Source organism: Malania oleifera, chromosome 6 (genome assembly GCF_029873635.1).
Source record: "Malania oleifera isolate guangnan ecotype guangnan chromosome 6, ASM2987363v1, whole genome shotgun sequence".
Classification (NCBI taxonomy): domain Eukaryota; kingdom Viridiplantae; phylum Streptophyta; class Magnoliopsida; order Santalales; family Ximeniaceae; genus Malania; species Malania oleifera.
The window spans coordinates 48,216,225-48,225,794 of record NC_080422.1 but is presented as its reverse complement, the minus strand read 5'-3'; positions in this window follow the sequence as shown (position 1 = coordinate 48,225,794).

The window sequence follows — 9,570 nt, the reverse complement described above, 5'->3', positions numbered from 1 at the left end:
AACTTGCAAACGCTTCCTTAAAGAATTTCCCTATTTATTATAATATTTAAGGTTCAAACGGCTATAATTTAAAACATTAAAATTTTAAAAATTTGCCCGTTGAACAGTTTTTAAATGTCTGACAGCAGTGACCCCATTTCAGTGTTTTGGCAATTACTTTTTCTGTATAACTCCAAATTAGGTGTTCTGGGTGTCAAAATAAAGCTAAGATAAAATCCTACAACTTTCATGTTTACCACTCTTTAAAATAATGAGTTTTTGATAGAAAAAAATTTACCTCAATACGGCTGTATAAAAACTGACAGCATTTGGGAAAAAAACTCTTTTTGGTGCTCTTTATTCCAAAAATGATTCTAACCTTCTTAAAATAATTTTTGACCTTATAAAAATATTATTCAGGTATTTTAAAAAGTATCTAGGTCTAAGAAGTTAACCTAAGAGTTTCAAAATATTTCAAATGATATTTTAAACATTAAAGCACTTACATGAGACTTCTAAAATATTAGCATTCTAAGTTCTTGAGTCTTCATGCTTTGTCCTTGGATTGAATCCATCTTTTCTTCAAGCTTCCATATTCTTTAAGTTTTCTTACTTTGCCTTTCTTTGGATCTTTTGACTTTAATATGCCTTAACTTTCAACAACTTATTCATGTCCTCATGTTCTTCAACAAGTAATTCATGTCTTGGTTCATTTAAGCTTCATTTGATCCTTGTGAGCACTTTGACCTTGCTTCCATCATATTTGATCCTTGTGGGTACTTTGACCTTAATTTCACATATATGAACCCTGAAATATCATTACTCACACAAATACATTAAATTTCACTTGTTTGTTAGTATCAAAACAAGATAACAAGATTTTAAGCCTTGTAAGGCCAACAACCTATATCTCCAAAGTTGAAGCAATTCCCTGAGCATCTTTGCTATACGTTCTCAGGTGATGCGTATGAAAATGCAAAAATCTACAAAGAGTGGATGAAGAAGTGGCTTGACAAACAAATTCTTAGGCTTGAGTTTGCTCTAGGATTACAGGTTCTACTCTTCAACTCACGGTTAAAACTCTTCCCAGGCAAGTTAAGGTCAAGATGGACAGGTCCTTATACAAATGACAAAGTTTTCCCTTTTGGAGCAATAGACTTGAAGGACAAGACAAGGAATATATTTAGAGTTAATGGTCAGAGATTGAAGCACTACTATGGAGAACAAATGGAGAGGAATGGTGCATTTATTCCTTTTGGAGTCTCTGGTTGATGAAAATTGAAAAGTTTGACTGGAGACGTTAAAACAAGCGCTTATGGGAGGCAATCCAAAGAGTTTTTCTTTTGTTTATTTCTTTTATCTTTTTACTTTATTTATTTATCTATTTACTTTTGAATAATTTATATTTTTGATGCAAGTTTATTTGGCACGAGTACAAAGCAGAAAATTTAATTCTTCAACAGATTCACCAATAAGTCAAGGAAGTTCCTTTCTTTTCTTCAATCTTTTTCATCTTTGAATAACATAAAAAAAAAATGTGTGAATATGGATGATTAGGCCATGATTGACATTGTCTTATACCCTTCACATACTTTCATATAACCTAGAAGTACACACATGGGTCATTTATGTGTAGTTTCTCTCTATATGGCTAAACTAGGAATTGTAACTCCATGAATGTTGATTCGTAGTTGATTTGTGTTAATCTGGTTATCTAAACTCTTGTATCTACTTGGTATCTCTTAAGGCTAAAAAAAATTACACGTTCACATGACTTGTAGCACTTAGGATTCCTTGTGAGCACTGAAAGAGTGCCTGTGGCGACTTTGACACCTTGTGAGGTACTGTTGAGCAAGTTATCGTTCTTTTGAGTTTTTGACGTCAACTCAGAGTTCATGAAATTTAACTTTCCCTATTTTTTTCTGGATATTCTTTGTACACAAGTCTTGGTTTTTGACTTGCTAGCCTAGGGGTGACATCTAGTGGAGAGATAAAAACCTAAGTCTTGTAACCTACTCAAGATGTGAAGGTTGAGCCACCCCTAGAAATAGCCTTATTTTATGGACTCTTGTTCGAGATTAATGCACATGGGTGGTATAAAAACAATAAAATAATTGTTATGATTTTCCTAACTGACCATGAAAAGAAAGAAATTGAAAAATAAGCAGAAGAAAGAAAAATAGAAATAGAAATACCCCAAAAGAAGTGAAAGAGTAATACCTGCTCCACACAACTACAACAAAAGTCAGGGACATGAGACATGTTCTCAACATATGAAGACTGTTCACCCGCCTAATGCCTCATATGTATTCACGCCTGGTTTGTGAATAAGTTGATCTAGGGTGGTCTTGGTTAGATATGGCGAGTAGGTGAGAGAAGATGTTAGGGTGAAGGACCCGACACCTCGTAAATAGGTTGGATCCTTTTCAGACTAGTCCCCTCCGTACATTGAGCGTTTGTTCCTTACAATATGTGGGATGTCTGAGTATGACACTCCTCACATATGATGAGTGAAACCATCTTTTTTTAGTATTTTTTAGGGTATACCAGTTAGGTCAAGTCAAAACGACCGTTCTATAGGTGTCCATGGATATTATAGGTGTAATGAGTCGTAAACATTACACATGTCTCGAGAGTTTGCCTATTTATACTCAAATTTATATGGTTACATTAACTCTGAATTGTGATTGCTGGTTAATTTTATGTGAGTATACTGTTCTTAATAGCTATACAATGATGAAACTTGTATGAGTGACTTGTTTCAGAATTGCTGGTTAATTTTGGTGTATGAATGAGTTTGTGTGTAATTTGGTGATATTCCTATATGTGAAAAGGTATGGTTGTGTTGCATGTGTGTTCATTCATTGAAAAGTCTAAAATTGATATGGAACCACCCTGGATTACATTCACGTTATTTATTAGAGACTAGCACAACGCTAGTTGGGGGGTGTGATTACGCATCAAAATTGTATAATTAGGCATTTAAATTCATGCATTAAAGACCATAATCTTAATTAAATATCTAATTTTGTCTAATATTTTAATCATTGAGCTCGCCCGATAATTTTAAGATAATTACCCTATTTGTTGCCGAACATTTATAGACACTCGTGTTTTATTATTGCAGGATAATTTTTGAACATTAAATCTGAGATTAGAATGTTCGTGGGTCGTAACCATGAAAAGGTTTCGTGTACATGAGGCAGAGTCCAAAACAAGACTATGACCATCCAAGATTTTTATGAACATTTAAAGGATAATTTTTGAAACCTAAGTCATGCACGCAAAGAGAGGCCATTTTCAACACTACTTCGTAATCTATGTGTAACTCTCTAACCTGACCTTTGATTCAGATCATTAAAAATGATATAAAAATCTAAGAGAACTCTCTACAACTTTTATGTTTTACATTTTGAGAAATACCGACTGTATCAAGGTCCAAATCGGACGTGAAGTTATCATACGCTGTTTTATGGACTATTTCAACATTACTTCATAATATGGGCGTAACTTTCTCATCTGAGCTCCAATTGAGATAATTCAAAATGCTATGGAAAGTTAAGGAATTTCTATACAATTTTTGTGTTTTGATCTTTGAGAGTTACGGGCTGTAAGAAGGTCAAAATCGGGCTTGTGCACTAAAAAAAAGGGGGAGGAAACAAGAAAAGAAAAGAAAAGAAAAAAAATAAATAATAAAAGATGATTTGACCCGGCCATGCAGCCGGGTCCTCTTGGTGGGCATGCGCTAGAGACATACATAGAAAACACAATGAAAAAGAAAGAAAAGAGAAAAGAAAGGAAAGGATTTGGAAAAGTCAAAGAAAGGAGGATTATTCTAGGGTTGCTTAGGGAGGCCGCACCACACATGGGCAAAAAGGGATTTTTTTTCACTGGGGGCGTGAGGCACAAAAGAGAAAGGAAGAAAATAGGATTGGAAAAAATTCTTTTTTTGGCACACACAAAGGAGGCCACATGTAGGAGTAGTTGGGAGTGATTCAGTTGAAGAGCTTCCTTGCGGAAGTTTTTTTTTTTTTTTTTTCTTTTGGGGTGCTACATGGACAACACATGAACAGTAAGGGTGGTTGGCGTTACGCTAAAAAGTTAAGATCTTTTTGGGAATCAGTAAGCGATGAATAACGGCGGTGCTAGAGGTATTAGTGGCGCACGGCGGCGGTGCTGTGGGTGTTGTTTTGTCTTCTACACTCTAAATAAAAGAAAGCATGGTGAAATCATTTATGTTTGATTTAATTTTTGACATGAACTAATTTTTGTATTCTATAAAAACGATGTAACCCAGTTTTAAACTATGTTTGCTCTTCGATGCTAATCTAAAGTAGTTTTCTTTAATGTTTGCCTGAGTCATTCTACGCTTAATGCTTTTAATTAACTAGCCATTAATTAGATGATGTTGGTCTTGTGATTTGCTACCAAAAGGGGGAATTATAGGATAGATCTTGGATAATTCAGCATAAGTGAATATAGAGATTGATAGACTTGTATGAACTTGCATAGTATTAAAAAATCGAGGGTCTTATTGCGTTCCTGTGTTATTAATTTGCATATTCTTATGTTAAATAATAAACAAGAAGAGGTTCTGATTGACTATCGAAAGAGACTTTTAGAAAAATTGGAGATTTGCTAACAAACAGAGAAAATGAAGTTGAATTAGGTAGATGAGTAAAGCATAGTGAGAAACTAGGTGAAACCGGTTTCCTATAAGTTTTCACACTCATTAATTTGATACGTGGCAACCAGTTGTATTTTCTCTTGAATAGTTTATTTAAAGTAACCTTATTTCAATTTCACATTCTAAAACTATTAATCTTTCTAAATAAAATCAAGATTAGTACAATTTCAGTACTTGGTAAAATTAAGACATCAATCCCTAAGGACGATACTCTTCATATCACTATATTATAAAACTATGATATTGTGCACTTGCAATTTTGCAGCAATCAACAATATAATGACCTCCTAATGGCCTACCAACATTATATTGTGAATTACACGAATAACCACACAATCACCCAAATACACAAGCTTAAATACCATAGTGACTCACAACCAGTTTATTATAAAGAGTTAATCCTATGCCACACAGTGTGGATGTGAACCGTACTGTTATATACTATTAATAAATAATATACCCTACTTATATTGGTTTTTCCCCAAATATGAATTATAATCAAAACCATTGTTTTCAAATACCTAATGTTGGATTTGGTGTGATCCCAAGAAGGGGGTGAATTGGGTTTTAAAATTTTTTTCGCTAATTTAGACAATTACGCCGATTCACCACAGTTCATATCTTATTCAATATTGAAATCATGTACGTACAACGATTAAATTATCAATGTGTGTGCATACATACACGTGAACTACATATCTCATTTAAATTAGTTCTGTGTGCATGCAAGATGGTTATAACAAAACATGAACAAGCATATACATACTGAAATTTAAGTGCAAGAATTTAAATAAGATAGAGAGAGAGAATGACACACAAACTTGTTAACGAGGTTCAGCCAATACTACCAACGTCCCCGCCTTGGGCATGCCCCCAAGGATTCCACTATACCTGCTCACTTAGCTGGTGGAGCAGAAACCTCTTACATCCTCTCCTTATGGAGTGAGGAAAATCCCAGCTCAATTAGTAGGCTGAGCCGAACTAGTCTCACTTACGGGGCTGACTCCCCATTTCAATTTTCGGGCTAAACTGAACCGGTCTCACTTATGGGGCTAAGACTCCCTAGTTCAATTAATTTGATGAACCCAACAATTACAATAAAACCATTTTTGTACATGAAAATGCTTTTGAAGAAAACAAACAAAAATGTACACAATGAGCTCAATAAAAATACGCACTCCAATGATATGAAATAATGCTCGAGGGAGTAAGGGTGCTTGACTATATTTAAACCCTAATAAAAAGTTTTCTCCAAAAAGATATTTCAATAATAATATAGGAGAACCTAGGGTTTTGCTCTTTTAATGATTTTTGCACAAGTAGAATGTGTATGAAAAATGAGTACTATATTCTCCAACAAAGATTTATGCAAATGAGAAATACTTGGAGAATTTAAGAGTTAAACCCTAGACGATATTTGTACAACAAACAATTTTCACCCAAAAGTATCTATCAAAGAAATAATTAGGAGAAACCAAAGCTATACTCTAAAAAATATTTTCAAAAATAAAGAATAAGTGAGAGTAAGCATGTAAAGATAAATGCCCAAAAATAAATATACTCTCTTCAAGAGTAATTTTGAAATGAAAGAGTTAAAGAGAGTTTGAGAGTTTTGTATAAAAATTTGGCCCCAAAAGAATGATTTAAACAATAAAAAACATTTTGGGGGAACTTTGATTAACAATGGATTAAAGAGAAAATTTGGGTTAATCGAAATTACTAATCTAGAGTAATGAGGGAGTATTTATAGAGTTTATGAAAAATATGACCGTTGGGGACACGGAGGTCATTTTAGAAAAAGATTAATGATGTTTAATTAAAAATAACCTCATTTTACGGCGGTAAAAAATTCACCAACCCGAGAGGCACAGTCGACCAGACCCGAGGTTCGGTTGATCGAGTTGTGCAAGTTCGGTCGACCAAGCATAAATTGAACTAGAAGTTTGATCAACTGGACAAAGAGGTTTCAGGGCGATTTTCCTTTTTAGCGCAGTTCAGTCAACCAGGAGCATTTGAACTGAGTAGTTCGGTCAACTGGAGCATTGAGTTCTCACACGTGGAAACTCGGTCGACCAGGGCATTGGCATGCAATTTGGGCACAGTTGATCGTAAGGTCAATTTGTTGACTCCTAGGGAGTTTGGTCGACCGGGAGAAATATACTGAGTAGGGCTCGGTTGACCGGGCTATGGTCAAGCTGTTGACCAAGTCCCGATTTGGTCGATCAGGAGGGATTTGTACTTTCAAGTACAATCGACTGAAAATGCATATTTAGTGCATTTCAGTCCTTTTCACTTATATAATCACTAATTCCATTTAGCCATATCTATATAAGCATGTGTGAGTGTCCTATGGTCATTCTAGGACTTTTTCGTTTTGAGGACACCGAAAAAATTCGGCGTTGGTCAACCGAAGTTTTTGTAAACTTCGTTTAACCTCGATTTTGACCCTAAAGTTATTCTAAAAACTTTGTATGATTTTAGTATATTTAGAAAAAAGGTTTTGGTGAGATGTGATGGTCCCTAGGGTCTATCTACAGTCGTTCTGAGCATTCAAACACATCATGCAGATGCATGCATTATTATAAATCAAAGATATAAAAATTAAATGCAATTACAAGTAAACACACAAATGTCTTCTTCTTTCTTCTTTGCTCTTTAACTCTATGGAATACGCTAGATATGAGCTTTGAGTCGTGTCATGGCTTCCATGTCCTCTTGATCTTATGTATGACCTAAATTATACCTGTTCACGTACTTAAAAGCATACATAAGAACCTCTTGTGTTTGTCAGCATCAAAACAGAGATCAGACTCAAAATGCCAACACCTAACCCGTTTAGAAAATCACACATATATACACAGGCTTATATACTCAAATTTAACCGGATCAAATTTAATAAAAAGCAGGTATAATTTATTTTCCTTACCTGTTCCTCAAAGATATACCTAAAACGAAAGGGGGATGAAAACCTTAGCTTTCTGAAACTCACCGAGGATGGAGACCGACAAGCCGAGAGAAGAGAGACATGACCGGAGAGCAAGCACAGACTCCAATTAGGATTAAGAGAGTGGGAGAAACTCAAAAGAAGACCAAATCTCAAAACCCTAGGTTTTTTAGAGAGAGAGAGAGAGAAAGGAAATTTTCTAAAAAAGAATAACCCAACATCTATTTATAGATTTGCTGCCTTGCACAAAACCATCGACAGTTTTCCTGAAACCATCAACTGTTTGACCTGTGCCAAACTCAAAAACACCCTTATATGCACTCAGTAGCTTGCCCAGCAAGAAAACCGTCGACGGTTTTTTGAGTCCCACATAACCGTCGATGGTTTGGTCTTGGCCAAACCCTTTTCCTTCCTTTTTCTTTTCTTTTTTTTTCTTTACTTATTTTCCTTTTCTTTTATTTATTTTTCTTTAATTTTCTAGGTTCGGGTTGTTACATTCTCCCCTCCTTATAAAAATTTCGTCCCCGAAATTTGCTAACCAATCATTTTTTACGAGCTTAGAAGTTTATTACCTAACCACATTTTACATTTTTCAATCTACTCTAACATGTGAACAATTGCATCACCTAGAATCAAATGAAACTATCACTTATCCCTATAATTCAACCATCCTAACCTTCAAGTTCTAATTTCAAGTTTTAGTTTCTCTGCTTGCGTTCCTGTGTTATTAATTTGCATATTCTTATGTTAAATAATAAACAAGAAGAGGTTCTGATTGACTATCGAAAGAGACTTTTAGAAAAATTGGAGATTTGCTAACAAACAGAGAAAATGAAGTTGAATTAGGTAGATGAGTAAAGCATAGTGAGAAACTAGGTGAAACCGGTTTCCTATAAGTTTTCACACTCATTAATTTGATACGTGGCAACCAGTTGTATTTTCTCTTGAATAGTTTATTTAAAGTAACCTTATTTCAATTTCACATTCTAAAACTATTAATCTTTCTAAATAAAATCAAGATTAGTACAATTTCAGTACTTGGTAAAATTAAGACATCAATCCCTAAGGACGATACTCTTCATATCACTATATTATAAAACTATGATATTGTGCACTTGCAATTTTGCAGCAATCAACAATATAATGACCTCCTAATGGCCTACCAACATTATATTGTGAATTACACGAATAACCACACAATCACCCAAATACACAAGCTTAAATACCATAGTGACTCACAACCAGTTTATTATAAAGAGTTAATCCTATGCCACACAGTGTGGATGTGAACCGTACTGTTATATACTATTAATAAATAATATACCCTACTTATATTGGTTTTTCCCCAAATATGAATTATAATCAAAACCATTGTTTTCAAATACCTAATGTTGGATTTGGTGTGATCCCAAGAAGGGGGTGAATTGGGTTTTAAAATTTTTTCGCTAATTTAGACAATTACGCCGATTCACCACAGTTCATATCTTATTCAATATTGAAATCATGTACGTACAACGATTAAATTATCAATGTGTGTGCATACATACACGTGAACTACATATCTCATTTAAATTAGTTCTGTGTGCATGCAAGATGGTTATAACAAAACATGAACAAGCATATACATACTGAAATTTAAGTGCAAGAATTTAAATAAGATAGAGAGAGAGAATGACACACAAACTTGTTAACGAGGTTCAGCCAATACTACCAACGTCCCCGCCTTGGGCATGCCCCCAAGGATTCCACTATACCTGCTCACTTAGCTGGTGGAGCAGAAACCTCTTACATCCTCTCCTTATGGAGTGAGGAAAATCCCAGCTCAATTAGTAGGCTGAGCCGAACTAGTCTCACTTACGGGGCTGACTCCCCATTTCAATTTTCGGGCTAAACTGAACCGGTCTCACTTATGGGGCTAAGACTCCCTAGTTCAATTAATTTGATGAACCCAACAATTACA